Source organism: Pangasianodon hypophthalmus, chromosome 4 (assembly GCF_027358585.1).
Source record: "Pangasianodon hypophthalmus isolate fPanHyp1 chromosome 4, fPanHyp1.pri, whole genome shotgun sequence".
Classification (NCBI taxonomy): Eukaryota; Metazoa; Chordata; class Actinopteri; order Siluriformes; family Pangasiidae; genus Pangasianodon; species Pangasianodon hypophthalmus.
The window spans coordinates 10828308-10847315 of NC_069713.1; the positions used below are offsets into that span (position 1 = coordinate 10828308).

Genomic DNA, 19008 nt, shown 5'->3' on the forward strand with positions numbered 1-19008 from the left:
GGTGTGTTGGAAGAACCTAATTAGCCAGATAATGATTAGCTGGATCATATCATCTCGGATGTAATAAGCGACGTACGAAGAACGAGCCCCCGGTCATTAAGTTCTTCTCGCTGGACCGAAGAGATGGAGATGGAGGCAGCTGTTTTCCCGTTGCTTTGTAGAACTGCAGCATATGTTGTCTTCTGTGACAGTGAGCTGATAAAATCCTCCGCTTTCTGAGGAGACTCAAACATCATCTGCTCACCTTAGTGCTGTAGTTTAATTGCCGCCGGATAGATGAGGAAAGGCTGCAGACCCAGTGCCGTCATCTTCTTAAGGATTGTCTTCTTCTTCTTCTTCTTCTTTGAGGTTTAACGGCAGCTTGCATCCAAGAGCGTTGCATTACCGCCATCTTCTGGATTGTTCTCCTGCGATGTTACTCCAGTTTATTTCCTTCAGCTTGTTTTCCGCGATCATATTCTCCTCATCGAACCCGTACTAATTAAGAAATTACATATACCTTTCATGCCCTGTCAAATCACACCACTTTGCAGAATATCTTTTATACCTGCCCCTGCCAACCCATCTCTTCTTAATTCTTCCATCATATTTCTCCTCTGTTCTTCATATCTTCTGCAATTTAAAAGTACATGTTCTATGGTTTCTAATGTCTGACAATACTCACAAAAACCTGTGGGATGCTTCCCTATAATGTGTAATGTACTATTTAACTTACTATGTCCTATTCTTAATCTTGTCATCACTATTTCTTCTCTCCTAGCCCCTCCCCAGTTCCTCACTGCCAACTTTATTTCGAATGGCATACAAATATCTTCCTTTAGCTTCCCTGTCCCACTGACATTGCCATTTCCCCACGGCTTCTTTCCAAACTATACTTTTCCCTTCAGATTTTGACATCTTTATATTTACTTCAATATTCTGTTTTTTAATTGCTTGTTTAGCTAATTTATCCACTCTCTCGTTGCCCAGAATGCCTATATGAGCTGGGGTCCAGATCAGTTGAATCTCATTACACTTTTCCTTTACTCTTGTATATGTTGCCAATATTGCATATAACAGGTCCTGATGGCTATTGGACATACCTGTACTGAGGCTGTACAGCGCTTACAATGAATCACTTCCAATTAAAACTTTACTTATTTTGTCCTCCTTTCTAATCCATTCTAATTCCATCATGATAGCATATAACTCAACTGTATACACATTCAGATCATTCGTGGTTCGTTTGCTTTCCTCACCTCCTTGATTAACTATAAAAATTGCTGATCCAGTCCTTCCTGTTTCAGGATCTTTCGACCCATCTGTATAAATCTGAATATAATCTCTGTATTTATCATCCACATATCTGTAGAATTCAGTTACAAGGTCTGCACTATTGTTTATTGTTTGGATTTGATGTAATTCAAAATCAACTTCCATGGTTTCAATCTTCCATACTGGAAAGTTTGGCCATACAACAGTTGGGCAGAACTCTTTTCCGCTCACCCCCAAATCTCTAGCTGCCTCATCTCCTATCCATCCAAAACTAAACTTATGCGCCCTTTTCTTTTCCCAGCTAGCTTGCAACACTCTCTTAGTAGGATGACCCTCTCTATGTCCCTTTAGATTAATCCAATAATTTACCAGAAATTGTTTATGCCGAATGTCCAGTGGCATTTCTCCCGCTTCCACTTGTAGTGCACATACTGGCAATGTTTTTACTGCTCCTAAACATAGTCTCAATGCTTTAGGCTGCATTATATCAAGTCTCACAAGTACAGATTTGGCTGCTGATCCATACACCACACTCCCATAATCTATCCTTGACCTTATTAAACTTACATATATATATATATATATTTCAGTGATTGATAATCCGCTCCCCATTCTAACCCTGATAAACATCTCATTGTATTTACTACTTTTTTACATTTATCCTCCACATTCCTTATATGTTCCACCCATGTCAACCTTGGATCAAAATGTACTCCTAGAAAGCAAAATTTATTAACTCTCTCCAATTTACTTCTGTATGGTTTTAAATTAAAGCCTTCATTGATCTTCCTTCTTGTAAAAAACATTACTTTAGTTTTTTCTACAGAAAATTTAAAACCCCATTTTATTCCCCACTTCTCAACCTGCTGTATACCATCTTGCACTTTCTTAACTATATGTTCTACATTTCTTCCTCTTTTCCATATTGCTCCATCATCCGCAAATAGGGATCTCCCCATGTCCGCTGGTACATTTACATATATGTCATTTATCATTACTGAGAATAATGTGGGACTTAGTACACTCCCCTGGGGCGTTCCATTCTCTGCTACATGCTTACTTGACAAATCTGCTCCTATTTTAACCTGTATTGTTCTTCCTTTCAAGAAATCCTTAACCCAGTTAAAGATTCTTCCCCTAACTCCCATTTTATACAACTTAATCATCAACCCCTCTGTCCATAGCATGTCATATGCTTTTTTAACATCAAAAAATACTGCTACTACCATCTCTTTATTTATTTGAGCTTTTCTTATTTCATACCACATCCAAACATACCACTGCATCCATAGTACCCCTTCTTCTCCTAAATCCACTTTGGCATTCAGTCACCATACCTTGCTTTTCCATAATATACATTAATCTCTCATTTACCATTCTTTCCATTAGCTTACAGATATGAGAAGTCAGGGCAATGGGTCTATAACTTGTTGGCTTACTAGCATCTTTCCCAGGTTTTCTTATTGGAACAATAACTGCTTCCTTCCAGCTCTTTGGCACTCTTCCTTCTTCCCACACTTTATTGTATAGCATCAATAACTTCCTTTTCCCCTCCTCACTTAACCGCTCCAGCATGCTATAACATACTTCATCTTTCCCTGGTGCAGTCTTCCCAGTTTTTGCCAATGCTCTCCTTAATTCTCCCATGTTAAATGGTACATTTTGTTCACCTTCTTCATTTCCCGCCACCCTCAGCGCCTCCAAATTTTCAGATCTAGTTTCCTCTCTGCCCCTCTTCCCTTCTTCAGATAAATTATTTGAACTGTGCACATTAACAAAAGTATTTACCAACATTTCAGCCTTTTCCTTACTTGTCACTGCGATCTCGTTTCCATTACACAAAACCGGGTAATTCCAATCTCTCCTCTCCCCACCCATCTTTTTAATCATCGTCCACACTTCTCCTACCTGAGTTGTGTTCCCAGTTGAGCTGCAGTAATTCCTCCAATACATTCTTTTTGCTTGTCTTACTGTTTTCCTTACTATTGCTTGTGCATATTTATACTGAATCATATGCATGAAATTGTGTTCTTTTCATTACTTTAAATGCTTTATTTCGGTTTCTAACTGCTTTTTTACAATCATCATTCCACCATGGCACTTCTTTTCTCTTTCTATTACCTTGACTTTTTGGAATAGATTCTAATGCTGCTATTATTATACCCTGTCTTATTTTAGATTCCAGAATTTCTATATCACAACTATATTCAATCTGACTCAGGTATTTGTCACTTTCCTTCTGGAATTTTTTCCAATCAGCCTTCTCAGATACCCATCTTCCCGCTCTTCCTTCAGTGATTTCAGATACATTTATGTTGATTTTACACAGAACTGGATAGTGATCACTTCCTACTGTTCCTTCTTTATACACACTCCAACTACATATTGCTGCCATACTACTGGACACCAGTGTAAGATCAAGTGCAGACTCCCTTCCAGTATTAACCTCTATCCTTGTTTTAGTTCCATCATTTAGACATACTAAGTTTTTCTCCTCTAGCTCTTCTATCACTTGCCCATTAATATCCACTTTTTCACCTCCCCACAATGTATTATGCGCATTAAAGTCCCCACACCATACAATATTACTGCTATCTTGTCCCTCTATTTCCTCAAGCTGGCTTAACTGCAGTCTTATACATGGATTATAATAATTTATGACTACAGATTTCTTCCCCACTCCCCATACTTCCACTACTACATATTCATGTTCACTCCCTATGCCTAACACCCTATGTGGGATCCCCTGTTTCACAAATGTAACACAACCCCCTCCACCACCATTTACCCTATCTTGTCTTATTGCTACATATCCATATATAACAAAATCCAAATTAGGCTTTAGCCAGGATTCCTGAACACATACTATGTCTGGCTTTTCTCTCCTACTCACAATAAACTGCTTAAATTCTTGTCCATTTGCAATCAGGCTTCTTGCATTCCATTGAAGGATTAACATTACTAAAATTATTAACCCACACATGTTGTCTCTTGACTTGTCTGTACACTTAATTCATCCCTCACCTCTTCCCATTTCAAACCTGCCATATCTAGATGATGTATTGCTGCTTTTACAATAATCTGAATTCTTTCCATTTTAGATCTGATTCCAGCTGTAGCATTTATCACTCCTGCTATAAATGTCACCAATTTCTTCTTCTCCTCCCATTGTTTCTTCTGCTCTTGTTGAACTTCTCTTGTCCCCATATTCATATATTTCCTCTTCTGACTCTCCTTTTCTCTTTCAGATCTTTTAACAGCCATAGGAATACGAAATGTTTTCCCTCACTCTTATCTGTTGCACTTTCACTTCTTTTTTCATCACTTCACATCCCCAAAATGCGACACTGTGATTTCCTCCACAACTGCAACACTTTGGCCTCACTTCTTCCCCACACTTTCCATAATCATGATCCCCACTGCACCTTGCACACCTTCTTTTTCCTTTACACACCTTAGCCACATGTCCAAATTCTTGGCATTTATAGCATCTCATTGGTTTAGGAATGTATTCCCTTACACTATATCTCATGAATCCATAATATACCTCTTTTGGCACATCCTTTGACTCAAACTCAATCAAGACAGATTCTGTTTCTATTTTTTCAATTCCCCTTGTCATTCTTACGACACTTTTAACCGAACTGTTTCGTACCCTCATGTTCTCCACTAGCTCTTTCATATTTACAGTAAGCGGAATTCCATATATCGCTCCCTTACTACCACCCGTTCTTCTTTCTCCCACTCTTATTATTTTGTCTACTTTAATTTTTCCAGTGCACCTCTTTTTCTTTGCCTTCTCCATCTGCCCCTCGTTATTACATCCTATAAGTAGATTTCCATCTCCCAATATTCTTGCATATTTCACTTCTCCTACTTGCCCTCTTATTACTTTTGTTAACTTAAGTGGATCCATTCTGTTAACTCCCCCTCTCCTTCAAATCGTACCACTACATTAAACAGTCTTGCTTTAAGACCCTCTCCTTCATCATCTCTTCCTTCACTTTCCGTTTCAGTTGAGCTAGCCCCATTTTTTTTCTTTCTCTTACGACTTGTCCCTTTCTTAACTCGCTTCTCCCTCCCTACTTCCTCCCCATCACTTTCTCTCCTCTCATCACTACCATTCCCCTCTTGCTCACTATATTCCATACCATCCACACTCCTCCCTGCCATTTTGTTAAAGTTGACAGGATGTGGCCTACGAAGAAGCAGTGGGGCAACACCGCTACCGGACCTATACAGGCCGTCAGCCGATGCCCCCCGCACCACCCCCCAATCGACTCACCACCAACTCTCACTTCGTATTCCACTCAGTCTTATGTTCACAAGTCTTTGTATCCAAATCTCCAGCTCACAGACTTCTATGCGGTCTTCCAATGTAAACAACACTGTTTGAAACTCCCCCCGCCCTCACCCGCATTCTTCTTAAGGATTGGGCTGAAGCTCTTTCTCTTAAAGTTAAGTAAAGGTAGTTGTGGTTGGACTGAAGTCAGGAAAAAACAGCAGCGTGACATTATCCTGCGTGTATTTCACCGGGTATGCCTGCCGTGCACCCTTTAGGATCGCCGACCTGTCTTGCCATCTTAGCACACGAAAGATGAGAGTACGCGGCCGCTCGGAGTTACTTTTTCTTCTGTCATAGACGCGATGAGCGCCATCAGTCTCGATGTCGCGGCCTTTCAATGCTGGAATCCACTTGGAAAGATTAGCTCTGAGAAAGCCGGCTGCGTCGGAGCCCTCTGCCCCCTCCGACAACCCCACCAGTCGTACGTTATTTCTCCTATTCCTGTCTTGAATGTTCATCATTTTATCAGTAAGTTGTTCTAGCTGCTTTCTCAAATTCGTGACTGTCCTCCTGTCCTCACGTGCAGCTGCCTGAATGGAATCGACCCGGTCGCGTGTCCGCTTCGCCGCGCTAGCTAGCTTTTCAAGTTCTGCTCTTAGCTCTTTAACAGAATTGTTGGTCGCTTGTATGTCCATATGTAGGTCACACAACGCTGGGGTCAGTACAGAGTCTACCGCATCTCTTACTGTTGAGGCCACAACCGACTCCAAAGTACTTTGCTGCTCTTTAAGTGCTAGCTTGATACCGTTAGCGATAGCACCGTCGAGATCCTCTCTGGAGATGGTGGAATCTTTGAATTTTTTCTTTATTGGCGATTGCTCAATCTCTCTTTTCCGATTGTCTTTGACTGTTGAAGTATTCATGATGGGTTAAATAGAGAATTGTTTGAAATTTACTGACAGGATTATATAATTGACAACGTGAGCAGAGCGAGGGTCACGTGATCTTATCGCATTTTTAGCATATTATTGTAACCTTTGACCAGTAGGTGGAGCTGTAACGAAATTTTGTTGCATAGCCTCAGGTCAACTCATTTCCTATTTGGCAGCATCACCATCAGATTCATTGTCTCATTACAGGCAAATTGTTTGGAGTAATCAAAATTCTTTTGATAATGTTTGTGAGGCTTGATGATGGGTGCCAAATCTGGGGCCGGCTGCTTAAACATAGCCATTATCTTAAGAGTGTGTCTAAGAATTAGTCTGATCAACTAAAGTCACCAGGGACAGACTGTTGCATAAAACAAGCTCATGATTGTCTTTAGTACGACAGTCTAATCTGCATTGCTTTGTGGGTAAAATAAGACACTGAACTTAAACACAATGGCCTGCATCACAGTTTTTGTTTGATGAAAACGTTTGTTTATTAGAGGAATACAATGCTGCCAAATCAAGTTTAAAGAATAAATTTAGTGATTACAATGCAAATAATAAAAAACACAAGGCGTGGACCACAATAACAGAGAAAGTTAATTGTGTTAATCTGTCAGTCACACAAACCGTCAAAGATGTGCAGAAACGTTTTATTGCTTGATTGCTTAATTTCAAATCCATTGAACGAGTGATCCAGACGCTGATCAGACGCTGCCTCAGGAGCTCCGCCAAGCTGACCTAAAAATTTCTCGATTTTTATATTAATCTAGTCCTATTTCTTAAACTTTTTATAGTATTTATAGTAGCTGATAGTATTTTATAATATTCTCATTCGAAACGCTTTTTATAACACTAGTTTTATTTGTTCTAGAACACCCACTTCTAACCGGTTAGCCCATTAGCATCGCTAGCCCGTTAGCACAGCTACCACAAGTTTGTTTACGTTTCTCTCCGATTATTTCTGTTACACTACTGCTCTAAAACACCATGTCGGTTGTGTGTCTGCCTTTGAGTGCAGGTGAGGATACACCCGAGCTGCACTCGGTGGATCTGGAGTTGGAGGCCGTGGACAAGCAGATCCGCGACCTACAGGTGAAGCAGGCCCAGCTGCGACAACGGAAAGCCGCGCTGGAATCATCCCGGACTGACGCTCACCTGTCCCAGGTAAATTCGCGGCGGGAAACAAACACTCCCAAAACCTCAACTCCGCGTACTTCTCTGTCCAGGCCTAGTGCACCAAGGACGCAGCCCGCCCAGGTTTCGTTCACTCCGGCGCCGGGATACCACGGAGCCTGGATGCAGCAGCAGCGGAAGACACGAGCCAGGACCCGGGCGAGGACCTCTCCCCCTCCGCTGCCACCCGTTTTCGAGATCTCGACCAGCTTCGCTCCACTTCGCGAGTCGGAATGCGACGCGGTGATCATCGGAGACTCCATCGTCCGGCACGTCCGTGCTACCACGGCTGAAGGTAAGGTGCGCACTCGCTGTTTTCCTGGTGTTCGGGTACTCGAAGTCGCTGCACAGGTACCCGCGATCCGGAATGGGAAGAACATCGGAGCTGTGGTCCTCCATGCTGGCACGAACGACACCAGGCTGAGGCAGACGGAGATCCTGAAGAAGGACTTCAGAAGCCTGGTCGAGAAGGTACGCAGCACATCGCCCACGACGAGGATCATCGTGTCAGGACCGCTTCCCACGTTCCAGCGAGGAATCGAGAGGTTCAGTAGGCTATTTGCTTTTAATGAATGGTTACAGTCACGGTGTCAAGACCAGAAATTACCCTTTATTGATAACTGGAATATTTTCTGGGAGCGTCCTAGGCTCTACCATACTGACGGCCTGCACCCAAGCAGAGCTGGAGCAGCGGTCCTCTCGGACAACATCTCTAGGACACTACGCACCATCTGACTGGTAAGCCATACCTTAGATTGCAATTATAATAGCTACTGTTCAACTCACCAGACTGATACAATTGGCTTAACCCAACCGCTGTACCTTAGATAATGTAGCCCCACTTAGAAGAAAAACAATTAAAGATAAGAAACTCACTCCGTGGTATAGTGACCACACCCGCTCTCTAAAACAGAACGCCCGAAAGCTAGAGCGTAAATGGCACAAGACCAAACTCGTAGCATTTAAAATAGCATGGAAAGACAGTATTTTAGCCTATAAAAAAGCTCTAAGGCTAGCTAGGTCCACTTACTTATCAACTCTTATATAAAATAATAAAAGTAATCCTAAATTCTTATTTAACACCATAGCAGAATTAACTAGGAATAAGACATCGACAGAAATTTCCACAATAACAGCATATAAAAGTAACGATTTCATGAAATTCTTTGATAGCAAAATTAAAAACATTAGGCAGGAGATACAGGCCCAAAGTCCAAATTATACAACAGACTGGGAGGATAGACTAACCATAGATCAGAGCTTAGAAAGTTTTACTCCTCTTGAAGAGAATGATTTAATCTCGCTCATCTCTTCTGCTAAATCATCAACCTGTCTATTAGATCCGGTCCCAACACGTCTTCTTAAGCAAATAGTTGGAACCGTAACTGAACCCCTGCTTAAAATAGTTAACTCCTCACTGAGCAATGGGTACGTTCCAAAATCACTTAAATTAGCTGTTATTAAGCCACTAGTAAAGAAACCAGACCTTCACCCTAACGACTTAACTAACTATAGGCCGATTTCAAACCTTCCCTTTCTATCTAAAATACTAGAGAAAGTAGTAGCGCAGCAGCTAATTTCATATTTACAAAGTAATAATATCTATGAACTTTATCAGTCAGGTTTCAGGCCCCACCACAGCACAGAGACAGCATTAGTTAAAGTAGTCAATGACTTGCTATTAGCCTCTGATCGGGGTTGCATTAGTCTATTAATTTTACTCGACCTTAGCGCAGCGTTCGACACTATCGACCATAATATCCTTCTTCACAGACTGGAAAAGGTCGTAGGAATTAAGGGCTCAGCCCTTGACTGGTTTAGATCTTATTTAACCGATCGTTATCAGTTTGTAGATTTAAACGGTGACCACTCAGCACGTTATCGAGTAGAATATGGCGTTCCGCAGGGTTCAGTCTTAGGCCCACTGCTTTTCACGTTATACATGCTCCCTTTAGGTAACATAATCTGTAAACATAATATTAGCTTCCATTGTTATGCTGATGACACACAGTTATACGTCTCAGCTAGGCCAGATGAGAATAGCCAGTTAAAGAAAGTTGAGGCATGTGCGATAGACATAAGAGACTGGATGCTAAGCAACTTTCTCCTGCTAAACCCAGAAGAAACAGAGGTTCTGGTACTGGGACCACAAGCCGCTAGAAGTAAGTTTAAAGATCACACTGTTACTTTAGACGGTCTCTCTGTTTCAAGTAGTCTAACAGTAAAAGATCTCGGTGTGATTATAGACTCCAATCTCTCATTTGAGGCGCATGTAGATAATGTAAGCAGGTTAGCATTTTTCCACCTCAGAAATATCACTAAGATTAGAAATATACTTTCGCTAAGTGATGCTGAAAAACTAGTCCATGCATTTATCACGTCCAGATTAGATTACTGTAATGCTTTACTATCTGGATGCGAGGGTCCTTACTAGGACTAGGAAGTATGAGCATATCACGCCAGTCTTATCTACATTACACTGGCTCCCAGTAAGATTCCGCATCGATTTTAAAATATTACTCCTAACCTATAAAGCATTAAACGGTCTCGCTCCGCAGTATTTAAGCGATATGTTAGTACCTTACGTTCCGCCACGCCTACTTCGCTCTAAGGATGCAGGCTGTCTATCAGTACCACGCATTGCCAAAACCACGGCAGGGGGCAGAGCTTTCTCTCACCAAGCCCCAAAATTATGGAATAGCCTCCCAGTTAATGTACGTGCAGCAGACACGGTCTCGGTGTTTAAGTCGAGGTTGAAGACTTATTTATTTAACCTAGCATTTAGCGACTAGTGTTTTAGACAAAGGAGTAGATCTGGGGGACTTGTGGATGTTGAGTGTTATGGTGATCTGGTGTGTTTGGATGCTGTCTTCCTCACACTCGTTAGTCACTCAGGTTTGTGACGGCAGAGTGACTGTATGCCTTACATATCAGGGATCTCTCACGTCTGTGTTTCCCCCTGGTTCTCCTTTTAGTTATGCTGTTATAGCTAGTCCTGCCGGAGTCCCCTGCACTCCTCATTAAGTTTTATCTCCACACGGTGACTGTGAGTGTACCTAACCACTTTCCTTCTCTTTCTGCCGAGCTACACTCCTGAGCTGCCGGTGATCCAGACCCCCCTACGCTCTGGACCAGATGAGCATCACTCCTGAGCTGCTGGTGATCCAGACCTCCCCCCCCTTCACTCTGGACCTGTCCACCGGCAATGCTTCACACTGCCACGAAGACGCTTCAGCTGTTTTCTATGGACTACACAAACGCACATTGTACACACACACACACGCGCACTACAGTGTAAACCCATATGAGGATGGGTTCTCTGTTGAGTCTGGTTCCTCTCAAGATTTCTTCCTATCACCATCTCAGGGAGTTTTTCCTTGCCACCGTCGCCCTGCTTGCTCATCAGAGACGTCACACACACACACTTCACTTTACTTTTGTTTGTGTAAAGCTGCTTTGAGACAATGACCTTTGTAAAAAAAAAGCGCTATACAAATAAAAATGAATTGAATTGAATTTTAAAAACATGGTGCAAGAGGTAAAGAAGGAGATATTCAAGCGAAAATATCCAGCAACCGGAAGAGGACCAACTCCTAAATTAAAAAGTACAATGGAAATGATCATTGAAATATATGGTAACGAATCTCCGATGTTTTGGGGAATCCCCGGAGGGAGGGAGAGTGGAGTTTCCGGCAGGACGTTACCCACAGCAACGGAAGATACATTGCCTCACATAGCTATCACATTGCTGTTGTTTCTGTCGTTAAGTGTTCGGTAGCTCAGAAAGTGATTCTTTTTTTTTTTGCCTCCATTTTAAATACTATTCTGTTGTTTTGGATTGAGTACCACATCTTATCTTTTAGCAGATAGCTAGGTAAAGTTCTCCTCTCTCATGATAACATTAGTCACTCAAGATGAAGATGTGCCAGTGACAAGCCAGGACCAAATAGCACAAAGTGAAGGTAAAGCTCATGCTTACAATCTTACAACCACAAGTCATAACTCACCAAGTTAGTTATGTAGCATGTAGTGGCAACAAACAAAGTGTTTTTACAACAAAAAAAGTGTTCCTATCACTCCTTAATGTTGCTAACTTCTTTTTTTAAAGAAGATGATTTGGACGACAGCAGCCAAGTGGGACCTGTGGGAAATGGCTCAGACACTGAGACACAGAAAGACACTTCAAGCAATATAACCATGAACCATATACTGGAAAAACAATATGAAGTATTGACATTGAAAGAGCCAAAACTAAAATTAGAAATACAAAAACTAGAATTAGAGAAAACTAAGCTGAAGCTGGAGCTACAGAACCTTGCACATGAACTGCAGATCTCATTAACCATTGTCCAAGAATTAATTAATCAATTAATTGTATTTAATCATTTCTGAGATTTTCCTGTTGACTTTACTTTTATTTAGTTAAATTAAAGCAATGTTTGCTATACGTCTACACAGAATCTAAATTAATTTAGTTGTATTTAAGTGATTTGAAGAATCACATTTTTGTATATATTGGTTTGGTGAATAAATTATATGTCAAGTACATTTCAAAATAGTCATTCTTTCAGTTTTCTCAGTCAAAAAGAGAAAATGTTTTCTACAATCACTGGTTGAATATTACTCCTAGATCCATCTTAATCTCCTGCCTCAGTGAAATCCAAAGCTGGTTCTTCAAGCAATTGGTCTTCCTCCCGGTCTGGGAGTGCCAGATCTCTATTAAAAGGAAAATGATCTTTAACTCATATCATTTCCAATAAAATAATTGGGGAAAATGTAGCTACAAGTTGAAAGTTGACAGTTAAATTGTATTTATTACCTTGCTATGTTGTGTAAAACAACACATGCACAGATTATGTTGCAGACCCTGTCTGGTTTCATTTTGAACTCTCCATGCAGACAATGAAATCTTCGTTCAGGATTCCAAAACAACTTTCAATAACATTCCATGTTTTGTCATGGGCTGTGTTGTACCAAGTTTGAGGCACACTGACTGGGTTCAAGAAGGGTGTGAGAAGCCAGGGTTTTAGTGGATAACCAGAGTCACCCAAAAGCACACCCTACATTTCTCTTCTCTCAAATGTATCATGAATTTGGGAATTCACCAAAATTCTTGAGTCATGGGTTGATCTTGGCCAGTGAGCGACACAGTTGAGCACTCTGAGTTTGGCATCACAGATTGCCTGCACATTAATATTATGGTTGTCTTTCCTATTAACGAACGATGGCTCATGGATTGAATCCTAATGTGTGTTCCACTGATGGCTCCTACTACATTTGGAAATCCAGCAATGTTGAAAAAATCCATCTTCACTTTATTCAAGTTAGAGATGTCAGCTGGATACAGTGGAAGTCTGTCTGACAGCACACGAGAAACTCGATGAATAATTCTTGATGCTGTGTACCCCCAATTAAGTCTCCAGGTACATTTATAAAATATCCTGTGGTAAAGAAGTGTAGATCTAGCAGACAGCAGACAGTTAGTTTCCATGGCAACATTGAATATAAAGAAAAGTTAACCAAGGAGTAATCAGTCTTACTTTTTGGTCTTAAATTAGACCAATCTAAGATTTTTATGCAACTAACTTAAAAAGTAAAGACCAGTCTTAAAGAAAAATTTAGATAACTTGTAAGACTAGTCTAAAACAGATTTATGCAACCGGCCCCTGGTGATGATTGGACATAATTTATAGGCGAAGTAGCGAAAAAAAAAAACAGTTTTTGACATAATCCATAATGGTGGAAAATCTGTTTAGGCGGAAATTGACGTCATGAGATGCGTTGAACTTTTAAATTTTGGACACACGGTTCAAAAGTTATGACCATATAGCCCAAAAATATGGCCCAAAAATACGGTTCAAAAGTTATGACCATAAACGCTAGAGCGTTGGCAGCACTTGGCCCAAATTTGGTCAGAATGTTCCTTAGTCCCTCCCCAGTCAGTGTGCCAATTTCAAAACTTTTTACCAGATGGTTCTATGGGCTGCCATAGACACCCTAGCCAGAAGAAGAAGAAGGAGAAGAAGAAGAAGAAGAAGAAGAAGAAAAGGTAGAATAACAATAGGGTACCTATGCACCTTTGGTGCTTGGCCCCCTAAATATATCTCATGGTTAATTAGAGATCTGTCTATACAAGGGAGAGTTCTGTTAAGTAAAGTAGAAGGTCTCTCGAAAGCAGCATACCTTTTTTCTTCACTTAGTGTTGCAAAAAATATATGCTCATAACTGAATCAAATACTTTTTAACTTTATCTGGAAGAACAAACCACACAAAATTAAGAGAAATATCTTTGTCAATAAATTATCTGAGGGTGGGTTAAATCTTGATTTTAGTCTTTTTAACCAAATTTTAAAAATGAATTGGCTTAAAAACTATTCAATATTGTCCCATACTATTTATTTGAAAAATTAGGGGGGTTAAATTTTTTTCTTCAGTTGTAGGTATTAATGATTCAACCTTACAAAGTCCCCAACTTTTAGTAAATGGTCTTTCCATTTTTGATAAAAGTTTTAATAATAATTTTATAAGAAACTCCCTTATTGTCAGATCCTCTATGTAAATCAAGATAAACCTCACCATTTATCATGGCACAGCATCTGGACATTACCTTATAAATATGTTATCTCTAAAAAAAAAAAGGAAATAATTTCCAAAATTATTCATCAATATTATCCAGTAAATGCAGCCATTAGTAGACATATGTACCTTTTGCAGGACTTCAGTTGAAGATATTGAACATTTATTCTTTTATTGCCCTTTCTCTACCTCATTTTGGATTGACTTTAAAATGGACATGACAACAAAATGTAACAAAGCCTTAAATTTAAAACAGTATGATATGTTTGTTTTTTCTGAAAAACAAAAGTACATCATTAATCTTTTAATTATTTTAGCAAAGTTTTACATTCACAAGACAAGAAGAGCTCCTCATATATTACCTTCTGTAACACTGATCTTAGGGACTCTGAAACCCTTTCAAACCTGAGAATACAAAACAAGGAACTTATTAAAACTGTAAAAATTCCAAAGCTTTTCAAATTCATGTAACTGCCCAAACATTAATATGTTCTTTTCTGTTGCTGTTGTTGTTCCTTTTGTTCTTTATTTTATTTCACATTCACTGAACTGTTAAACATTGCGACTGACTTCTTTATGCTTTGTGTTTTATTACAATAAAGAAAAAAACACCGGCTCTGACGTTTCATGCTGCACTACGGTTTAATCACCATGGCAACAGCGGACAAAGTAAAAAAAAAAAAAAATCATAATTAAAGGAAGGGAAAAGTATTTTTTAGGGAGGAAGCCGGAGTACCCCGAGGAGACCCCCGAGCCATGGGGAGAACATGCAAACTCCATGCACACAGGGCAGAGGTGAGATTCGAGCCCAGAACCCCAGAGGTGTGGGCAACAGTGCTGACCATTAAGCCTGGTTCCCCCCTCTGAAATTGAAGCTGGAACTGAAATTCAATTTTATGGTTTGCAAAAGAGCAATCTAAAATGAATTTCATGCTTAGTCCCACCTCATGCCCAGTGTTCCTGGCATAAGCTGTAGAGTATGATTGAAATGTGTAACTCACACACAAGCAGTTGATCCAACTGTCCAGATCAGATACTGGTATTTAGACCTCACAGTTTCTCAGACAAAGCAGACAGCACACCATGTCCTGTTTTTCCCTAACTGATATATTTTAAAGTACATTATTACACTAATTGCTTTTGTTTTATATTATTGGAACTATGTTATTGCAAGTGAATTTCCTATATTAACGAGATGTGTATTGGCAGAGAACTGCTGCTGGTCTCCTAACCCCTGTACTGCTCATCTAGATTCTTGGATTGTATTTAACTTCATTTCTAAGTGACCTGGAAATGTCAGCTAAATGTCCAGAGGGCAGAGCTTCTCATCTAAATGTGAAAACAGGACATCCTAATGCACAGTTTCAGATTAAAGTAATCACTTCGTGGTGCTAACAAGGATATGCATTCCAAAAAACTAGTCTTTACTTTGCTTTTATTGACTAAAAAAAGAAACTACAGTCATCTTCTTGACAGAAAAAAATCATTGTGCCTTTTAGGATTCTGTATACAAAGCTTTTAGGTTCTGCCCATAAATAGTATCTTGACAAACATTAGATGTAATGTCTCATTAGTTACTTTAAAATATTACGCAATTAACAGTGATAATCATGAAAAGCTTTATTTTAATACTGAAGGGAAGGGAAACAAAACAAGAAGACCAATGATTAGAAGAGTTAAAGAAAATAATTTACCCAATATAACAGTCACTTTCTCTTATACAGTCTCAGACAAGAATAACAACAAGGACTGAGGAAAAATCTCTTCACTAAAGTAGTATCCGAAGGTTCATAGCACTCAAAATAAAACCACATACTGTGAAGAATATTCAAAATCTTAGTCTGAATATTTTTAGTGAGACTTAAAAGAAACTGCTTGGCATATTGTAGGTCTTATTTATTTGTACACTATTATTTTTGCTGTGTGTGTGTGTGGCTTGATTGTGGTGTTTTCTCTTCTAATCAATAATTCTCAGATGCATCAGTGCAATTGCATGACCTGTCTGTTCATGCTAATTCACTTTCTCATCCCAAGACTACTGAGCTAAAGTAACTGCGCTAAAGACAGACCTAAAAGTGCTGTCACAGAGTCAACACTGCTCTCTGTCTCTGTATGTTAACTATTTAAATCGAATGACAAAGTTTCACAAGCCTAAAGTGAGTGTGATAATAAAAATGGAAAAAGCAAGCACAGAGTTTATGACTGACAATACATTTGATTTTGCATAAGATCATAAGTTCAAAATTTTAATTTAGTGTAGCCTAAATGTTATGCATATATTTTAATTGGAGATTTGTAAATATTGTAGGGATACACAATTTCTAGTAGAAATTTCACTTCTGAATATCTGAAACAAAAGTGAAAATACAATTAGCACATCTTTTAAGTTCAGATTTATTGAACCTAACTTTTGTTATTTAAACATTTCTGATTATTTCAGATTGTATTACATTGTTGTTCTGTTGTTTTCATAATGTGCACCAGAAAAAGGTTTTAAAATCCATTTTAAACTTACTATTTTATGTGAGATAAAAAAAAAATCATTCAGTCTTAAATACAGGAGAGATGATCAGTGGTGCTGTGTTTTTATCATCTTCTTTTAAATAAGGATTGAAGAATGGATAGAGTTTCTCAGTGAAAGACTGAGCAGTGAAAGAGTAGATATGAGAGCTGGACTTCACATCATAAAAGGAGACCAGACCCTCCTCATAATCCACAAACACCCCCACCTTCTCCACCTTCTCTCTCAGTGTGAGGGGGACATCAGTGGTACTAGCACAAGACCAGTGCTGATTCTCTTTCCTCAGTCCCACAGTCCAGAATCCATCCTGAGGAGTCAGTGGAATCTCCCCCTTTCTGTCAGTGCTCTCTCTTGCGACTCCGAGTTCCCACTCACTTTTCCTTCTGACCTGCACCTCATTATAAAATCTCCCTGAGAAGAAACTCTGCTTGATTACATGAGATGAGGATGAGCTGTATCAGGATCCAGAGTCACATCCACTGAGAGAAACACACAGTGTGTGATATGAGTATGCAGGTAAAAAAAAGATTAAATCATCATCCAGTGGATCATATTCATTATGATACATTAGAGGAGACATATTCAAAATTTCTCCCCATGAGGCTCACTTTCCATTTTTTTTTGAGAACAAACTTATTAATATTCAAACTACTGCATGGTATACCTCAGTGGTGGCTGGTGTTTTTTTTTTTTAAATATGGGATATAAATATTGGTATATAAATATATGGGATATATAAATATTTTTTTAAATATTGGCCAATAAACATTGAGATAATTTTTTTCTATGCAAACCCACCCACCCACACTCCCATTCATCCCCAGAGAAGCTGCAAATCCAGGTGAGACTCAAAATAACATATTAAATGCCTGTTGTCCAGTTAGTGTTAATCTTTCCTCCCATTAAAACACAGTGTACTTGAATCTGCCACAGGACCCCACAGAGGCCAGACTTCTCTGGGTTTCTATTATTAATGTGTCAGAAAATCTCCAAAGTAGATTTTCAGGCAGGCTGCATTATCCCCCCCAAAAAGTTTTCATTAAATGAACAAACAGCACGATACATTATATGGCCAAAGGTTTGGTAACACCTGACCATCACACCCATATGTGGTTCTTCCCCAAACTGTTGCTACAATGTTAGAAGCACACAATTGTATAGAATGTCTTTGTATGCTGTAGCATTACAGTTTCCCTTCACTGGAACTAAGAGGCCCAAACCTGTTCCAGCATGACAGTGCCCCTGTGCACAAAGCAAGGTCCACGAAGACGTGCTGTGCCAAGGTTGGTGTGGAAGAACTCGAGTGGCCTGCACAGAACCCTGACCTCAACCCCACTCAACACCTTTGGGATGAATTGGAGTGCAGACTTTGCACCAAGACTTCTCTCCCAACACCAGCGCCTGATCTCACTAATGCTCTTGTGGCTGTATGAGCACAAATCCCCATAGTAACGCTCCAAAATCTAGTAGAAAGCCTTCCCAGAAGAGTTTTAATGAAATGTTAGAGGAAGCTGGGTTTCCTGTATAGTCTCTGGGATACATACACTCACTAAGCCCTTTATTAGGAACATCTGTACACCTACTCAATCATGCAATTGTCTAATCAGTCGATCGTGTGGCAGCAGTGCAATGCATAAAATCATACAGATACGGGCCAGCAGCTTCAGGTAATGTTCACATCAACCAACAGAATGGGGAAAAAATGTGATCTCAGTGATTTTGACCGTGGCAAGATTGTTGGTGCCAGACAGGCTGTTTTGAGCATTTCTACAGCTGCTGATCACCTGGACTCAGATAATGCACTCAGATAACCACTCTGTACTACTGTGGTGAGCAGAAAAGCATCTCAGAATGCACAACATGTTGAACCTCAAGGTGGATGGACTACAACAACAAAAGACAATGTCAAGTTCCACTTCTATTAGCCAAGAACAGAAAGCTGAGGCTGCAGTGAGCACAGGCTCACCAAAACTGGACAGCTGAAGACTTGAAAAACATAGCTTGGCCTGATGAATCTCCATTTCTGCTGAGGCACACAGATGACAGGGTCAGAATTTGGTGCCAACAGCATGAACCCATGGACCCAACCTGCCTTGTGTCAACAGTCCAGGCTGGTGGAGGTGGTGTAATAGTGTGGGGAATGTTTTCTTGGCTCATTTTAGGCCTGTTAATACCAATCAATCATCGCTTGAATGCCACAGCCTATTTGAGTATTGTTATTGACTATATGCATCCCTTCATGGCCACAATTTACCCATCTTCTAATG

General features: G+C 39.9%; 1 protein-coding gene across 1 annotated transcript in view; it reads right to left on the reverse strand.

Moving 5' to 3' along the window:
* Positions 1-657, reverse strand: part of LOC113538341 (butyrophilin subfamily 1 member A1-like) — a 33011-nt gene extending 32354 nt beyond the window's left edge. The window contains exon 1 of the mRNA XM_053233253.1: positions 245-657. The gene's annotated coding sequence lies outside the window, so the exon portion shown is untranslated. The remainder of the gene's footprint in view (positions 1-244) is intronic.
* Positions 658-19008: the final 18351 nt, after the last annotated feature.